The sequence below is a fragment of the Thunnus albacares genome, chromosome 18 (genome assembly GCF_914725855.1).
Source record: "Thunnus albacares chromosome 18, fThuAlb1.1, whole genome shotgun sequence".
In the NCBI taxonomy this organism is placed as follows: domain Eukaryota; kingdom Metazoa; phylum Chordata; class Actinopteri; order Scombriformes; family Scombridae; genus Thunnus; species Thunnus albacares.
In genome coordinates this window covers 2,970,683-2,990,488 of record NC_058123.1, presented here as the reverse complement: position 1 = coordinate 2,990,488, position 19,806 = coordinate 2,970,683, and the positions used below count along the sequence as shown (strand labels likewise).

The 19,806-nt window shown below is 39.4% G+C and overlaps 1 protein-coding gene across 1 annotated transcript in view; it reads right to left on the bottom strand.

Moving 5' to 3' along the window:
• The window catches only part of LOC122968041 (oocyte zinc finger protein XlCOF6-like), an 813,118-nt gene that overhangs the window by 441,780 nt on the left and 351,532 nt on the right, over positions 1-19,806 (bottom strand). The gene's annotated exons all lie outside the window — the stretch shown is intronic.

Sequence of the window (19,806 nt, the reverse complement as noted above, 5' to 3'; positions counted from 1 at the left end):
TGTAAGTCTGCTTTATATTTGCCATCACTGTAAATATTAGGTGCATTTTAATATGTGTAACTTGACCTCCAAGTTAAACAACCAACATACATACATGTGACTCCAGAACGACACATAGCAGCGTTTTCTAATCTGGCGCCGCTGTCAGCAGGACGACATCTAAAACCGTCAAACATCACTGTTAAACAGTAACGATGTTTTATGATGTAACGATGCTGTGGTTCAGGTCCGGTTTGGTTTTAGGGAAAGATGATGGTTTGGGTTAAAATGATCACTTTGTTAAGGTCAGAGAAACATGTGGTGGGTTAAAGTTACTACTTCCTGAAAGTTAGGCCACCTTTGTCGTCATGGCTACTAGGGATGTGCAGAGATTCCAGTATCTGTATTTGTATCTGTATTTGTATTCGAATAAAAGTGGAAAGAAGCTTAAAAATCCTGTTTTTGCTTTTATAACACTTTTAATTTTAGAAAATTAAAGTGTTACAATAAGTGTTCATGAATAAACTACCTTATGAAGGAGGTCCCCACACCAGGTATTGAACTGGAGTCTCCCAGATCATAGACGACTGCGCTGACTACTGAGATAAAACCTTTAGACAGACCTCTACCTATTTATACACCCATAACACCGAGACAGCACACTGTGTAACATGTAGGGAGGAACTTCAGAGGTGATTCTTGCTTTGCACTTTTCATTTATTGCCTATTTTTTACAACCTAACTTTGTGGAACGGAGAAGAGGAACAACAGGTTATGGAGAGTCCATTGAGAACACTTTATCTCTGGGGAACACCCCCAACAAATAATTTTTAAAATATTTGTATGAGACACATATTCGTATAAAACTCACTATTTGTGCTTTGCCGAATAACTAATTTGTATTCGGCCACACCCGAAATGGCTACAATAATAACCACGGTGTTGAGGTTAGGGGACGATCTTAGTTACGCTTTTTAAAAAACAGGAAATGAACAGCGTCTCCTGTTGGGTTAAAGCCTCCATCCTCCTCCTCTGAATGAGGAAATCTGTCCTCTCAAACATAACTATAGGTCTTTTGTTGGGTGACTGACATTAAAAGCTGTTGTGTCGTTTTTTCTTGGGAGGAAAGTCTTGAAAATTTTGGTCTGGATGGTGGAGGAAAATATCAGCAGGTCACCAAGAATTTCATAACAATCTGTCTGGTAGTTGAGGTCATTCGGAGGGACGGACAAACATCTGCGGCAAAAACAAACTCACATGGACCATTTTACAGCAAACTTTCTACAGATGGCATGACAAAGATTATTTTCAATTAGAGAAAAAGTGAGACAAAAGCTTTGTAACCAAGTCATCAGAGCTCTCACAGCTGCAGGAGACGGTATCAGAACAGAGCAGGGTGGCACAGCGGTGACCTGCTTCTTGTTACCATGCACACAGTATCAGTGGGGGGGGGGGGGGGGGGGGGGAATGGCAGCTGTCTGACAGGGAAGGCTCGGTGCTAAAATGCACCGGCTGACAAAATTTGCATGACATCCGACTCCAACCGGTGCCAATTATCCTGCAGCACAATCTGCTGTGGAAATCCGGTTCCATCTGTTCACTTGTTGGTGTTTCAGCTTACAGTTTCGAAGTACTGAGAGGCTGTTGTTTGACTTTAGTCACTATTAAGATTCACTTTGTTAACAAAGTTTTGAACAAACAAAAATGAAACTTCCAAAAAGTTCACACGGTTATCTTGATGGATGTTATTGGCTGTAGAGTTTGTAATCACTCAAAGGTCAAAGTTTTCTGAACTTTACTAGAAGGTTCAACATGTTTACACCTGAACTATATATATATCACAATTCACAATCTATTAGTTACACTGAAAGTCCCACTAAACTATGAACTAAGAAAGCTTCTATTGGTTTGTATTAAAGTATTAATATTCTATATTAACTATATTAGATTCTCACACTGACAAATAAATAATAAGACTTAAATATATGAACAATGAACCTTCTCCTGTTACTGTCTGCTAATGAATTCGACTTTATACTTCCACTCCACTACATTTCAGAGGGAAATATTGTACTTTCTACTCCACTACATTTATTTGACAGCTTTAGTTACTTTTCAGATGAAGATTTGACACAATGGATAATATAACAAGCTTTTAAAATACAACACATTGTTAAAGATGAAACCAGTGGTTTCCAACCTTTTTGTCTTTTGACGTCTTACAAAAAGCAGTGTGTAGTCGGGGTCACATTTCACATGTCTATGAGTTGTTAACAGCTCCACCAAATAGTGATTTTTCCCTCTAAACTTCTCACATGCTTTCATTTCAATAAATGTTCAAATGATCCAATATTTCAGCAAAAATCAAAGATTAGAGAAAAAGTCCAAAAACTGAAAACAGATTTGTGTATCAGAACTTTGTTTTTTCTTCTTTCCTCTCCCATTAATCATCTCATGACCCCTCAGATTTATCTGCTGACCCTTTGGAGGGGCCCGATCCCTAGGTTGGGAACCACTGGACTAAACTAGCTAACTGTATATAAAGTAGTGTAAACTAGCTCCACCTCCAGCAGCTACAACAGTAACATGCTGCTCTAACACTGATGCTTCACTATTAATAATCTAATGATGTCATATATAATAATATATCAGTCAGAGGGATCAAACCACTACTTTTACTGCAATACTTTAACTACATCAAGCTCATAATACTTATGTACTTTTACTGCAATACTTTAACTACATCAAGCTCATAATACTTATGTACTTTTACTGTAGTAGGATCCTTCATACAGGACTTCTAGTTGTAATGGAGTACTTTTACATTGTTGTATTGGTACTTTTACTGCAGTAAAGTATCTGAGTACCTCTTCCACTGCTGCATTTAACTGCATTTCACACTTAAAACTAGTTTGATAAATAGTTTTCATTCTCATGTTTGTGATTTAAAGTGAAGATTTTTTTGCTTTTATCAGTTTGATAAATACAGGCCGTTGAGAAACAGCAGAGTACTTTGATTAATGCTGCGAGGAAGCTTCTATTTGTCCACAGAGGCTGTTGTGGTGAATTATTATATCTTGAGAATAAGCAATTACTCGTCTTTCAGTCCTCAGGGGTCACACAGGGGCAGCGGTGGAAATTTGTTATGGGGAACTAATCTCTGAAGTTCATAAAAGGAAAAATAGTAATTTAAAAGGATTATGATTTCAAAGCACAAGGTCAATGACAGCTTACAGAATGTAAAAATATTGACTTGAATATAAAGAAAGAGGCGTCTCCAAAAAAAAAAAAAAATTGAAAGAGACATTTTTTCTTTTATTCTTCACAACACAGCAGCTGTTCGTTAATCCCATAATCCCTCACCTCCTTGTGGGTTTTTGTGCCTCTCTAGACGATTATGAGCTCATCAACCTGTAGCTGGAAATCAACAAGCACTCCAAGGAAAGGAAAAATCCACAGAAGAGAATAAAAAAAAATATATGACAAGATGAGTATGATTATAGTTTTCTGCATATATTAAATATTGTCTGCTGAGTCCTTCAGATTTTCTTTCTTTTTATAGTTTTTTTCTGTATTTTTCTCCTCTTTCTGCTTTTGATTTGTTTGTTTTCAGCTTTGGTTTGGTATTAGTTTCCTTTAGTCCACTAGTTTCTTGCAGCGCTTTTTTAAATAGTTGAACCAAATGTTTGTTTGTTTGTTTTGTTTTGTTGTGAAACCATTTTGTAGTTTAGCCTCAGGACGCCAGCGACCTGCTCTCCTCTCGCCCCGCTACGTCACACCCCTTCTGTAAACATGGACGACAGCGTTCACAAAAACAGCATCCATTTAAACGTATTTAAATTTAAACTCAAGCCAATTTGTCAAAAATTAATGGCTGTGAACTCAACACCATATTGTGTGAATATTTAGACCGACAGACATTTGGACTATTGTGGTCCGTCACTTTAGGCGTTTTTAATCCAACGAAGGCGAGGAGTGGAAAAGGTTAGAAGTAAGAAGTCTAAGTTTCTTTACATCTGAAATAAAATATCTCTTCTTCAGGACGTTACTGTCAGGCTGCACAGTGGTACAGTAGGAGACTGTCCTCCCAAGAACGACGACACGACAGGTCGTAATGTCAGATAACGACCTGTAGTTACGTATGAGTGACAGACGCCATCTAGTGGCCGTAGTAATTATGACCCCGAGAGTCAGAGGAGGCGGGTTGTTGGGTGGACGGTTCAACGCTTAACTTGCAAAAAGTGGACTTTGGACTTTTTGTGCAGGAGACTGTTGTTCGTTTCACATTTCGGGAGTCGGGACAGTTTTGTGGTATTTACCGTTGCCATGACGATGAAGGTGGCCGAACTTTAAGCAAGTAGTAACTTTAACCCACAACACACGTCTCTCTAACCTTAACAAAGTGATCATTTGTGTGCCTAAACCTAACCAGACCTGAACCACAGTGTCGTCACATTATAAAACATCATTATTGTTTAACAGTGATGTGTGATGATTTTGGAAAGCACAGACGCTCCTAGCAATCGTTCTGGAGTCACATGGTCAAACCATGTATCCGGTCATGTAATTTCTTTAAGTCCTCATGCAATATAATTCTATAAAACTGAATTTTGAGTTATAAAGCACCCGGCAGGTGCGACGGACATGAATTACCAAATTAGAACATATTTGCCCTTGAATTCATACATGAGTAGACAGAAGTTACTAAATTTGTGCTCCCAAAGTTAATAATTTTTTGCACAAATTACTTAATTTGAAGGACTTGTTGTACAGTATATGTGCACAAAGGGACAAATAATGAATGTGATAACCGAAGTACATTAATATGAAGTAATGGGGGCTTCATCGACCTGAAACTTGTCCCTGCTGTTAGTGTTTGTGTAATAAATATTCATCTTATTAGCTGGTTAAGCTAATGACATCAAAGCTGTCTGTATTTGGCATGTATCTTATAATTTGGCAAGTTCTTTTAAACTTCGCTGCCGGCTGAGACGAAGCAGCTCCTCCTCCTCCTCTCTAGCAGCGATACCTGCAGGCGATGAATCACATCGGCAGCAGAAGGAGAACGACAGAGGACAGGAGGAAAGTCCACCTGTGCAGACGGCCGCTGTGTACACGCCACATGAATCGGGTTGTGGTGACAGATGGGTTGAAATTGTATGTTGTGTCTGGATTGTGTTTTATAGATGTTCTGACAACTTGGGTAACAAACAAACACTTACAAAACTTATGGATCCGTCTGTGTGTGTCTGTGACAATTATTCATAATAAAGGTAGAAGGTCATGCAGATTACGGGAGTTTCTGTAGTAGTTAAGAATTTAAAAATAATTAGATTTTTCAGAAACATCATTTTATTTGTTTTCAGAGTTATGCAGTCATATTTCTCTTGCTCTATTTTCTTAATACATCATTTTATTGTTATTTTGGTTATGTTGCTAAGGTTATTACTGTGGAGAATACAAGCGGCAACCTCCGGGGCTGTAAAATGAAGCCAATGTGGAAGTGCCAAAAGCTGCAGTTCCTTGAATGGCCACTTGAGGCTCCAAAAGCGAGTCAATCCCCATAGACCCCCATGTTAAAATGTCCAGCCGCTAGGTGGCTTGTTTCAGCCATTCGGCCCGCCTCTTTGCCCATTTTTGATTGGCTGGGAGTTAGGCAGCGTCACGTACTGCCAAGATGGCGACGGCCGGAGCGGCTCGCTTTGAGCTTCAAAACTGCTCTTCAGAAACCAACGGGTGAAACCACCGTAACTACGTCCATATTTTATACAGTCTATGGGACAATATCCAGCCAGAGTGTAAACAGTACAAATAGGTAATGTGTGTTCTTTTTCTGGGTTGATGGTGCATCAAGCTATCGGTAATGCCTCAGGGCTCCAGTAGGGGGCATCGCGCTCCTCTGCCTCACTTAATACAAACCAGTGAAAACAAGAGAAGTGTGCAGGTTTCTTCATCCCTCTTCCCTCACTTATTTTCCCTGTTTTAAGGTAATTACTGTACTTAAAGCACTATAAACTTAGCGACACACATTGTTGATACTTGTTGTTTTGTCATTGTGAGTGAAAGAGACGAATTTTGTACTTTTATGTTGTTAAAGAGTTTCTGGCTAACTCTGTCACCATGTAAGCTAGCTACTGCTGTTGTCTCGATATAGTGTCTAACTGTTGTTCTGCCATTTTCTGCACTTAAGTTTGTCTGTAAGGTGTTTAAAAACATTATGTTATTACTGTAGAAAGTCAATTCATGTGTTAGGTAAAATATGAAAGTTAAAAAGGATAATTTAAGTTACAGTCTATGTTGGTTAAAAATATAATTTACATTATTTAGAAAAAAACTTAGTTGTGGAAAATGTGGTCCTGAGACTGAGCGTATCCATACTGAGATGTGTGAATTTGGTTGTACTGTACATAATTAAGACTCAATACAAACAAGTGAAAACGAGAGAAGTGTGCGGGTTTCCTCATCCCTCTTCCTTCACTATTTCCCCTGTTTTAAGGGCACAACATTTCCTGGGAGAAACCGTAAACCTCAAACGTAACTGTAGATGTTTTGGATGACTGGTAATTACAACCTATTGTGTTGTTTTTTTTCTTGGCAGCCTTAAAATGTTTCATGTGTGTAATTCTGACTGTAAAAGTTTCAGAATTAAACAAAGCCTAAAAACGCTGCATCTCGCTCTTTATTATGTCATGTCAGAGAGTATTATAAGACACAGTGTCACAGCTCGCATCCACACTTGCAGAAACAACACTTCAGATCATTGGAGTTAAAGAGCACCCGTCCCTTCAGGCCGTCTGTACACAGTCAGTCGACATATCGCTTTAAAAAAAAAATTACTCTCCACCTGGAATAAGAGCTGCTTCCCTCTGGCAAACCACTTAAGGTTCCTCCACGGAGAGTGAGCCACTACAAACCTTCATTTGTGCCAGTGTCACTCAAAACTCTAATCTAAAAGGGCAATACTTAAGAGGATTTCTGTTATCTGTCATGCACTGTGCCCATAGGGATTGTTTGAAATGGTGTGTCATTTTAAGAAGAATAAAGAGTATAAAATAGTTCTGACTAGAGACACTAAGGCTTGAGGAGGGAGAGGGGAAAATATAAAATATATTTCCATTTATTTGGATGAATGTCAAAAGTAAAATAGCAACTTTTTCCAAGAAAATAAGATTCAAACAGGAAAACAAAGAAAGTAATGAGCTCTACTTGTCGGCTTCATATTAAAGGATAGTTTCATGATATTTAGACAGTTTAGACAAATCAAGTCAAAGCATTTTTAGAATGAAATTTCTCACTTTGTGTCCCTCCAATGAGCAGCTCGTCAAAGAAAAACATCAGTGAGGCACAAGGAGGGAATTTCACGCTAAAAAAAACAATTGATTTTTCTGATTGAGGCGGCTGAAGCATCAAATTAATTTCAGATAAACCTTTGAATACTTTTATGAACAGAAAGCAGACTGTGAACAACAATCACTTACAGTAGAAACACAATGTCTCAACGTTCATTTAGTCACTGAGTGTTATTCTAAAACAGACATAAAACACTGTGAAGCCGTCCTTGAGTCTCTTAAATCATTTAGGTTGCTACCAGCCGGGATCAAAAGTCCACTGATTTCACACCAAGTATTCTTCTTTCTCAGCACTGAGTCTGAAAATCTGTGTATGCAAGTGAGTGTTGCTAATAGTTCAATAAAAAGAAAAAAAATGAAAGAAAAGATTGTGAGTTCTCGCCTTGTACAGTATGTGCACCCAAACATTTGCTCAGGGCAAACTGCAAAATAAATGTTGACAACTGTCAAAAAAAGGCAACTGAAATAAAAAATGTATCTCAACATATATGTATTACATAATGTATTACATTGTATTGTAAGTACAGCGAGTGGGTCTTTATGTACAGCGAGCGGGTCTTTATGTACAGCGAGTGGGTCTTTATTGTGAGAAGAACCCCGACAGGGTGATGCAGGACCCTGACACGAAGCAACATGATGCAATGAAAGCCAACGTATTGCATCGCAATGTAATGCATCACCTTATATGTGGACTCAAACATTTGCTTGGAGCCAACTGTAAAATAAAAGAATGTGTCCTAACATATTGTATCACGATGTAACACTTCAAAACATAATGCATCGCAAATGAATAGACTGCAAGGTAACACAATGCATCATATCACAAATGTAATGAATCACCCTACATGTGCATGTCTCAAACATTTGCTCAGAGCCAACTGTAAAATAAATGCCAACTGCCAAAAGCAGATGACACAAATAACACAACACAGTGTATCCCAACACATTGTATTACATCATATCATAAGGTATTACAACATAAACAATGCATCGCAAAGTAACGCATCACCCTACATTTGCACTCAAACATTTACTTTAGGGTCAACTGTAAAATAAATGCCAGTTGTCAACTGTCAAAAACAGACGACACAAATAACACAACACAATGTATCCCAATATATCGTAAGATAAAGCATCGTGACACATCACTTCCTCAACAACAGTAGCTAACAGTGAACACATGATACAGTGCCAAAGGTTTCCAAGTGTAAATCACACTTTTTATGAATTAAAAGTATTATGCAAGTGCCAAATAATGGACTGTGATTAAACTATATTAGACTAATAAGATTATGTTGATTCACTGGGCGTTCTGAACAGTGTGTACTGTTAGACTCCTACTGACAGCACCGATCTTGTAGATTACATGGTATTGACACTAAAGGCGGTTCTGTTTCCTTTCACCACCAGTGTAAAGCTTCCACTCGAGATGTTCCTAATGTTCATTTGGAAATGCCACAGTGCAGCTGTTTATTATTAGGACATGCTTTTCCCTTTTACCATGACAACAGACTACAAGTCAAGTCAAGTCTATTTATAACGCACATTTCATAGGACAGGCATAGACTCAATGTGTTTAAAGATAAAAAGCAAAAAAAAGGCAAAGATCACACATGACAAAAACATATAATAACATGTAAGAAGAATTATATGATCAACTGTGTCGAGGGCTGTGTGAGGTCAACAAGTACAAGAATAGAGACTTAATGGTTGTCTGAGCTAATTATAAGCCAAAATAAAAATAAACCAGTACAGTTTCAGTACTGTGGTTAACTCTAAAACCAGACTGGTAAACATCAAACAAATTGTCAGATGACAGATACATATGTAATTGTTGGTATACAACCTTTACAACCTAATTTTTCCCAGGAATGGAAGGTTTGAGATTGGTTTGGAGTTCTCAAGAACACATGATCAAGATCGCTCTTTTTCAACAACAGGGTTATAATATCATGTGGGGAAGAGTCCAGAACATGTTTGAACAACTTAACAGGTATTGGGTCAAGAGCACATGTTGCAGAACTTTACTGCTGCACCACCTCTTGTAGTTCATCATGTTGAAATGAGAGCGAAGTGACAGATTATCTCATCTGAATTGTCCCTCAGCTTCCTCGCTTAGAAATGCAAATGACACTTTAATTCAGCACACAGAGAGCAGAGAGAGCTTTCTGTTCCTCGCAGTGGTCTCCTGTTTATTTTTCCCAGATTTTTCATGTATCACAGCAGTTAAAGTCCGGTGCAACATGATTGAAGCAGCAGGTAGTAAGAAGTAGTAAGCAGCAAGTGGGCCCGTTATATTAGTTATGGCGGTTATGTTTGTTTACAGAAATAATCTAGTAAAGGAGTTTCGTGGAGCGTTCCTCTTGCACGATGAATACATGTTTGCAGTTTCAAAAGTGTCTGGAAACCATCAAGCACAGGTTCCTTTGTCAACATCACTATAGAGACAGATGCAGCATTTAGCGATGATCAAACCACCGCTGTGCAGGGAGGCGTATAGGCTGTTACTGGGACATCATGCTGTACCTTTATCCCAGTTAATGATGACGATGGGCAGGCTATTCAATCAGGTATTCCCAGCATGACAGCTCTGGCTAAGGCTATGCAGTCAGATGAAGACTGTTCCCACTATAGTCCTTATTCTTTGTTGCTGTGCTGTTCAGATCCATGCTCATCGCAATGATCATTCAATGTGCATAAATAAATTAAACAAATGGCTCTGCAAGAACTGCCATACTATGATGAGGATGTTGTGAAAACCAAAATCTAATTCCTTATGAACGCAGCATGCAATAATTTCTGGCTTTATTGATTAAGAATAATCACAAGATGGGCAATGTGAGGGAAATTACCGTATGAATATGTATAGTGAAAGGTTAAAACTGCTTAGTGACAGTCATAGAAATCATGTTTGTGCATCTAAATAGTATGTCCTTATGTGAAAGAGAAACAAAGAACATCTGTTTATTCGATTCTCTATGTCTGTTTCGGTATAATCATGCATAGAGCAGTCACTCCTGGAGGTTGGTGTGAAACAGAATAAGAAGTATTCATCCCACAGTGCTGGGCTCACTCCTCTACAGCAGCTCGTATGCCTGTATTGAGTGTAAGTGTGCCATGCTCTGAATATTAAATAAAGTGTGACAATACACATCAAGTACACAAAATATTATCTCGGCATGTGTTAAGGTCTACATTATTTCATTTTCAGTTTGTAGCATCAGTGTGCAGCTGTGTCTTTTAAATAAATATGAGTACAATATGTACATTACACACATTGTTTTTGCAGATACCTGTTATAAAAGAACTCTAAGTGTTGATCTGATTGACAACAGCTGTTTGATTGACAGCAGCTGGAGGGGTGTGTCAGTGTCTGTGTTTGACAGCGGCTGGAGGGGTGTGTCAGTGTCTGTGTTTGATTGACAGCGGCTGGAGGGGTGTGGCAGTGTCTGTGTTTCATTGACAGCGACTGGAGGGGTGTGTCAGTGTCTGTGTTTCATTGACAGCGACTGGAGGGGTGTGTCAGTGTCTGTGTTTCATTGACAGCGACTGGAGGGGTGTGTCAGTGTCTGTGTTTGATTGACAGCGGCTGGAGGGGTGTGTCAGTGTCTGTGTTTGATTGACAGCGGCTGGAGGGGTGTGTCATGTCTGTGTTTGATTGACAGCGACTAAAGGGGTGTGTCAGTGTCTGTGTTTGATTGACAGCGGCTGGAGGGGTGTGTCAGTGTCTGTGTTTGATTGACAGCGGCTGGAGGGGTGTGTCATGTCTGTGTTTGATTGACAGCGACTAAAGGGGTGTGTCAGTGTCTGTGTTTGATTGACAGCGGCTGGAGGGGTGTGTCGGTGTCTGTATTTGACAGCAGCTGAACGAGTGTGTCGGTGTCTGTGTTTGACTGACAGTGGCTGGAGGGGTGTGTCAGTGTCTGTTTTGATTGACGGTGGCTGAACGAGTGTGTTGGTGTCTGCGTTTGATTGACAGCGGCTGGAGGGGTGTGTCGGTGTCTGTGTTGATTGACAGCAGCTGGAGGGGTGTGTTGGTGTCTTCGTTTGATTGACAGCAGCTGGATCGGCGTGTCAGTGTCTGTGTTTGATTGACAGCAGCTGGAGGGGCGTGTCAGTATCTGTGTTTGATTGACAGCAGCTGGATCGGCGTGTCAGTATCTGTGTTAAATTGACAGCAGCTGGAGGGGCGTGTCAGTATCTGTGTTTGATTGACAGCAGGTGGAGCAGTGTGTCAGAATTGGCAGGCTGAAAAGGAGAAAAGAGATTAAAAAAAAAAACAAACTGCTTAGCTTTTTTTTTTTTCTTTGTGAGCCATATCTGCAGGTCTGTGACAGGACTTTGGACATAAAGGGAACACGACTTCCTGCACCGAGACTTGACATAAATTCATGCAGTCATCCAATTTGAGGACATTCCCTGGAGGAACTGAACTGATAATGGGAAAGATGTGAAGTGCTACACTGTGATTATATGCCGAGTGAAACTGGAAGCGATAATGGTCAAACTAAGAGTCATATGGACGTGAGCAAGGAAGCTTTTCTTTTGAGGAGGACTGTCAAGGGAGTCCACTTCTTCTGTCTGGTCATGTCCAATATTAGCTGTCCCTTTCTTCTTCCCTCCTTTGCCCTTTAAAAACTGATTCACTACAATGACCCCAGAAGAAGAGAGATGAAATACATTTGCCCTGAGCCACTTCATTCACATTCACACTGCCCTGCCCACCTCTTTATTCCTCTCTCTCTACATAGTCATTTTCTGTTTGGTACCCAAGATCTCTTTAGAGATGATGTGATTGAAGCCACAAGCAGCTTTTATGTTATTCGATCAATGGCATTATTCAATTTAATCCCTTTAAGGCTACACAGACGAGGACTCTGCAGGCAGTTAAGTCGAGTTTTTATGCTTTAAAATGAGAGCACATCATATTTAGGGGTCCAGTGGGACTTGATGTTATGAATGATATAATGAAAATAAACTTAGTGAGTTATCAAAGACACATTGCAGTTGTGATCAGCACTGCAGTAACTGATAAAATATGTTTTTAATTAAATGGATGGCACAAAAGCTTCTTGGCATGCATTATGTTTACATCTTCGGAGGTACTGGAACAATATTAACTGGGCTGTGAGTTTATGAAGCTCACTGGAGACTTTAGGGATAAATTTGACTTGTGTTAAAAGCCTCTCATGGGACTTCAAGCACAGAATGATGGCAGCTCATTGGTGGTCTGGCACAGGGTAGCACGTAGCCTGATCCAGGACCACTGACATCCTGTTGTGCTATGTGAGGGAGCCCATTCTTCTCTGGCTTTCAGAGCTCATGAATTTCATTAAAGCTGCATTGATGGTGACACATGGACACAAGTTCTTGTCACCACCATACAGAAGTTCAAGCCGCCTCTCGCTTAAGTGTAGATGCTTCGCTAAACTTCTGTATTAACATATCAGGCATCTCTCCTCTCTTTTTCTTTCTAGTAAAAGTAGTAGTGTAGAAAAGCTTCAGCTTGCAGCTTCTAATTTTTAGTCTTCACTTTACATAAAATGACAAACATTTTGGGCAGCAGCTCATATCAGCTGTCACTAATTAATTATGTGAGTAATTTGATGACAAGTGAAAGTTGTTTGTTGTCAGTTCGTGAGTCTGAACTTGACCAAAGATCACAATTTGTAACACCACTATACGATCAGACTGTTTCTGTGGTTCCAGCAACTCACAACAGAGTGAGACGTCTTCTCTCTTGCTGTTATGTAGTGTAATTTATATAATTATTTTTACTATATGCTGCATATTGAGCATCATCAGCATGAGTCTGCATTATTTCATTTTCAGTTTGTAGCTTCAGTTGTGCAGCTGTGTCTTTTAGATAAATATGAGTACATTATGTACATTACAGACCCAGTTTTTGCAGATACCTGTTGATCGGGACATCCCTATCTGAGACGCTTGATAAGAACAGGTTCTGGTTTTGTCCTGTCTCAGATCAGAACGCTCGTTTCACAACTGATTGGCATTCACTCACTGCAGGTAAATTTGTGTATCCTTCTGTCCACTCGCAGGCACATGCACAAGTACTGTGTTTTCATTAATTAAACATGCCATAATTCAAGTGGAAATTATCTCATTTTTGCAAATCACAGCTTGCATGTTGCAAATTTAGTGAAACGAGCCTCAGGTCCTCAAACAAGAAAAAGACTGTAACGTTGAAAGATATCTACTTGATTTGACTCATTTGGACGCTGAAGCTTCATATTAGCTTCAGATAAACTTTTAAATACATTTTTGCACAGAAGGAGGACTGTGAATTTTGTCCCCCATCACTTCCATTGTAAGGTCATTATGAAGGGATCTTCTAATGGTCAGTATGAACAAGAGGAATGATTACAGCAAGAAAAACATGTTTCACTGTTCATTTGGGCTCCTGACCGTTGGTTTAAGACACAATTGAAAATTTGTGAACCTGTCCTTTAAGTATCACAAGACATGACAAACATGAGTTACAGTTGTGTGGGTATAAGGAAGGCGGGCTGCAGAGTCACACAGGGGATTTAAAAAGGCACCGTGAACATCTGTCTGTCCCCAGGTCCTCATTACCTCGCTGCAGATTGTCAGTGGTGGGGCTGCAACTAATCATTGCTTCATATTTTAATTACTTTTTAAAAATTGAATCCATTGTTTAGTTTATAAGATGTCACACAATAGTTAAAAAATGCTAATCAACATTTCCCAGACCTTATTGCTTGCTTTGCTTGATAAATTACGTTGTAAATGGTTGCTGATAAATTTTTAATGAGTTGATTGAAAGAAAATTAACTTAAATGTCAAACTCCTGCCTAAAGACGTCTTTAAGGCCTTTTATTCTAAAATTTCCTAACCTTACTATTCTAAAGAGCTAAACAACCTGGAGGCCTTTGGTTACCCACTCATAACCTGGAGGCCATACCTTAGATTTATTCACGTCCAAAGGAGTTAATGTCCTTTCCGTGTCAGCACTTGACGTTGCTTTATCAGACCAGTGCTGCATCTTTTGGTATTTTTCCAAGCTCACCCAAATCCTCAGTTGTTAAACAACTCTTACAGAAACCTACTCTAGATCCATCTATTATTTATAACTATAGCCCAATCTCTAACCTCCCGTCCCTGAGCAAAGTTATTGATAAAGTCGTCCACAAGCAGTTCGACCACGTAGCAGCCATACAAAATACAGAATCTCTACCAATATGGTTTTTGCCCCACCCATAGTACAGAAACAGCCTTAATCAAAATTATTAATGACTTAAGAACAAATAGTGACAATGGTAGTGTTTCTATTTTAGTATTATTGGATCTAAATGCGGCATTTGAGATGATCAATCATGATATTTTAATGGAGGATCTTGAGAGATGGGCTGGTCTGTCTGGGTCAACACTGGATTGGTTCATATCATATTTTAAAGGAAGTGATTTTAGTGTTTGTCTTGTGAATTTTAGATCAAAAAGAAAAAATTATCTCATGTGGTGTTCCCCAGGGGTCAAGTTTAGGCCCACTATTGTTTAGTTTGTACTTGTTGCCTCTGGGCCAACTTATCAAGAAACACAGTGTGTGTTACCATAATTATGCTGATGACACGCAACTATATATTCCCCTGTCCCCCGATAACCTGAGCCCTATTGACACACTATCAGAGTGGATCGAGGACATTGATAACTGGATGTCTAGTCATTTTTAGATGCAGAGAACGAGTTTCTGGCACAACTTCACCTAATTCCAAGGTGCACGGAGAAGGGAAAAAAGTCTAAAGAGGTCAAAACTCCAGCAACACTTGTAGTATATAGAACAACTTTATTGTTAAACCAATGCGTTTCAGCTTGTGACCTTCATCAGGGTCAGTTTAACAGTGACAAGACAGACATCCTGGTTATCAGGGCAAAGGCCAACAGACAGGAAATGTCTTTTAAATTGTCTCAACTGTCTCGGGAAAGTGTCACACAGGTCAGAAACCTTGGCATCATCCCAGACGCTGACCTCACTTTCCAGAGCCACATTAGAAACAAAATTAAAACCGGATTTTATCATTTAAGAAATACCACAAAGCTAAGGAGCTTTTTATCCCAGGAGGATGCTGAAAAACTTTATGACTGAATACAGCTGCTAGAGTTTTAACTAGAAAAAGGAAATACGACCCTATAACACCTTCGCTGAGGTCGTTACGCTGGCTTCCAGTAAATTTTAGAATTGATTTTAAAAATTTAACACTTGTTTTTATGGCCCTACGTGGTCTGGCACCCTAATATCTCTCTGATATGCTTATGACTCAGCAACTCAGGTCATCTGGAACAGGATGTCTGGTTATTGTCCGGCAATTAGTGAGCTTTTAGCTTTTATGCTCCAAGCTGCTGGAACATCCTACCCAATGTTCGATGTGCTCCAACGCTATCAATTTTTAAAAGACCAGTGTGTAGGATTTATTGGCATCCAGTGGTGAGGTTGCAGATTGCAACCGACCGACTACATCTCCCCCCCTCCCTTCTAAGTGTGTAGGAGAACCTACGGTGACAATGAAAGGTCCTCTCTAGAGTCAGTGTTTGGTTTGTCCGCTCTGGGCTACTGTAGGAACATGGCGGTGCAACATGGTGGGCTCTGAGGAAGAGGATCTGCTCCCTCTGTAGATATAAAGGACTCATTCTAAGGTAGGAAAACACAATGGCACTTATTATCAGGTGATTATACACTAATTAAAACATACTTATGAATATTATATTCCATTTCTGCCAGTACATCCCCCCTAAATCCAACACACTGGTCCTTTAAAACTAAACTGAGTCTGGTTTGCTGGTTAATTATTATTTTATTTTATTCCTACTTTTTAAATGGTTTTTAATACACACCTTATTTTTTTCTGGTCAGTTGCTGGTCTTAATTATTTTATTCCATTTTATTCCCATTTTTTTAATGGTTTATTACATATATATGTGTTTGTTTTAATTGTGTTTATGTCTAATGTGTTATCCTGTATAATACAGTTTTTGTGGCTGGTAGCTTTGTGAAGCTCATTGTGCTTCCACCTGAGCTGAAATGTGCTATAAATAAAGTTTTGCTTGCCTGCTTTACTCATGTTGGTTTATGCATGAACACATCCGAGTGTGTTATTTAGGAAAAAAAAGTCTACAGTAATGTCGATAATGACCTCAGTATTTCTAAAAAAAATCCTGCAACTAGTCTGCAGAGCTGATCCCACAGGAGCTACAGTAACCTTTACTGAATAATAAAGGTCGATAATAAATAAGCTCCTCTGTCGTGTTTGTCTCCAGAGCGGATTTCACTGCGCAATGTCTCCAAACTGCACAGACCTCCTGCGCAGCACCGGCCGCTATATACAGGAGATCCTGCACACGCACACACACGCGCACACACGCACACGCACACATACACGCTTCCTCTCCGTGCGGAGCAGTGAACACCATCAGCAGACACACGCGGACCCAGACACAACACCGACAGCCCGGACAGGTGAGTGCAGCTCTCTGCGTCCTTCCTCCGAACCGCGATGGCGCTTTTTTAAATTATTTTTTATGTTTATTGTGTTTTTTAAACGTCGATTTTCCAGCTGTTTCAGACAGACGACAGAGACCAGATGTTACAGGCAGAAATTCAGAGGATGTCAGTTGTCAGAGGGCGGTTAAGATGCTCAGAGAGATCAGAGATAGTTACTAGAGGAAAATGAACTTCTGAAGCATCGGTTATCTTAATTAAAATCATAATAAATATATCATTTAAGCATCACTTGAAACTCATTTTTATCTTAACTGGAGGATGAAGGAGCCAGTACTGGGAGCAGCTGGTTTAATGGGTTAATTGTCGTTTAATTGATGGATTATTAGGTGGTGAAGGTGCAGACAGTTCTCTGATATGGTGACATGATGTTTATCAGTTTAACCTTCTGAACAGAATTTTATTTAGGTTTATATTTTATGTGTCAGTGATACTCAGGGTCACAAATAAACTGAATTTGGACAAATATTTGATTTTTATTTCCTCTATTAAACCATATTTTTCCTGAACTGCACCCAGAAAAGTAAAAAAAAAAATTGGCTGTATGATGCTGGAAACCAGTTCAGGATCCACAAACAAAAACAAGATTTACGAACATGTATTGTGATGATCTGATGATGAATTACACAGATTGATAGAAACCATTTTGATAATTGATTTGTCATTTCTCATTTTTCAAGCAGACATTTTTCTCTGGTTCCAGCTTTTGCAAAATTTGCTTCTTTTCTCTGTTTTATATCATTTTATCATTTTCTCAATGAATCGATTCATTGTTATGTCTAGAAAATGTCACAGGGGACATTTATTCATATTTATACTTTTTTGTTGTTGTTGTTGTTGTTCAGCCGACAGTCCCAAACCCAAAGATATTCACTTTACTATCATTTATGACAAAGAAAAGCAGTAAATCATCACCTTTGAGAAGCTGAAACCAGCAAACGTTTGGCTTTATTTTATTATCAGAACAGTTTTCAACTGATCATTGCAGCTCTAAACTGAATATCTTTGGAGAACAAGACGTTACATATCGGGCTCTGGGAAGCTGTGATTTGTATTTTTTTCATATTTTTCTGATATTTTTTAGGCTTATCGATTAGCCGATTAAAAGTTAAAATGATCAACAGATTAACTGAAGCCGCAGCCCTGATAGTCAATGATCCACAAACACATCTGCACCAACCAACCTGAATAAATGCAAAACAATCTTACAAATAAAATACAACTTGAATAAACATCAATAATCTGCATATTTCCAACTTCAAGCTCATTAATCAATAGCATTTGTTATTAAAATGACTCCTGGTTATATTAATGTTATATGAATCTGCATGAATGTATGAACTGAGTCACAATTTTTGAGACTCTTCTTCGCTCATCTTCAGATCGTTAAATGCGTGTTGCATTAAGGTGCCGGTGGGAAACTCTGACGTCGAGCCTTTCAGCGCATTCATGTGGGATTTTACAGTGCGGGAAACACGTACAGGTGCTTATTAATGTGCTGAATTTAAAGTCCTCCTCCGCTGTTTCCTTCTTGTTCCTTCAGCTGGATGTTGTTCTCTGTGCAGAATGATGCATGTGATGTAGTTTGGAGCAACATCTTGTGTCCAGCGGGAAAACTTTAGAAATCAACAATATTTACAGACTCACATTGACGTTTTAAGAAACTTTAACTAATTAACTGAACTTTCTTGTATAAAACCCATATCTGATACAAATTATTATTCAAAGATGATTATTTTTCGCATATCTTAAAACATATCTGCAGGGGATCTTTAAAAATATCCAAAATTAAAGCCAGATGAAGATAGACTGATCAATGTAAAACAACAACGAAGCAACATCATGAGTTCGAGATGTGGACGTGTGTCAGAATTCTGCTAATTATTACAAAAGCTAAAATATGTCAGCAGGTTTTGGGAAATGATTGGCAGTAACAGGAAGGTGGAAGCAGACTACCAGTATGGTCCTTTAAGGTTAGATCATGGTTTTAAAAAAAAAACAACAACTTGTGGCTGGGAACAGGAAGTGATGTCATAATTGCTACAACCACTAGAGGGCGTCGTCACTGCAACGTAAGCAGGTGTCGTTCTGGGAGACCTGCTGACTGACTCCAGGCGGCTCCAACGTGGTTTTGCTCCGTCCTCTGCACGGCGCCCTATTCCCCCGGGAGCGAGTCAGAAGCGGAGCGTCTTCATTGCGGGGAAGCCATCCGCCGTTTAAAGTCAGTTGCACTCCTACTACAGTAATTACAGCAGCCTAGTCAAAGCTGATAAAGTCCCTTAAGGCTACCGTAATTACTGCAGTAGCAGGGCAACTAAACCGCTCAATTTTGTTAACTTGCTCAACTTTCGTTGATTTGGTCATTTTCCTTGATCTTTGTGCTTCTTCTATGGTTAAGTAGCTACGTAGTTAAATGGTTTCTTTATTTGTTATTATTGTTTTAATTGTGTTTATTGTTGATATACGACCAGGAGTCTGCACGGGGTGTTTTATTTTGAAAATTGAACAGATGCTCAATGCTGTTTCTGTGTCTGACTTCCTGCCCAGCTCGATCTGCTCTATGCTGCTTGACGCGGCCTCCGTAAAAAACAGACGAGGCGCCTATCTTTAGTGCAGCGGAGCAGAGAGCCGCTTCTGGAACGCTTCTGGAACGCTTCAGAAACGTGGCGCGGCGCTCGGTGGAATCGGATACATTGACTAGAGCGGCCGCGATCAGCTCCAGCAGCCGCGTCGGGGCCAGAACGCGGCGCACACGCGCCCGGTGGAATTTAGGGGTGATTCTGTTGAAAAGACTAACAACTATTTAATTTTCTTGATTAATCGATCAATTGTTATGTCGATAAAATGAAAAAAATAATGAAACATGCCCGTTAGAGTCATTGTCTCCAAGTTACTTATTACTTAAATCCAAATATATTAAATTTATCATCATTTATGACAAAGAAA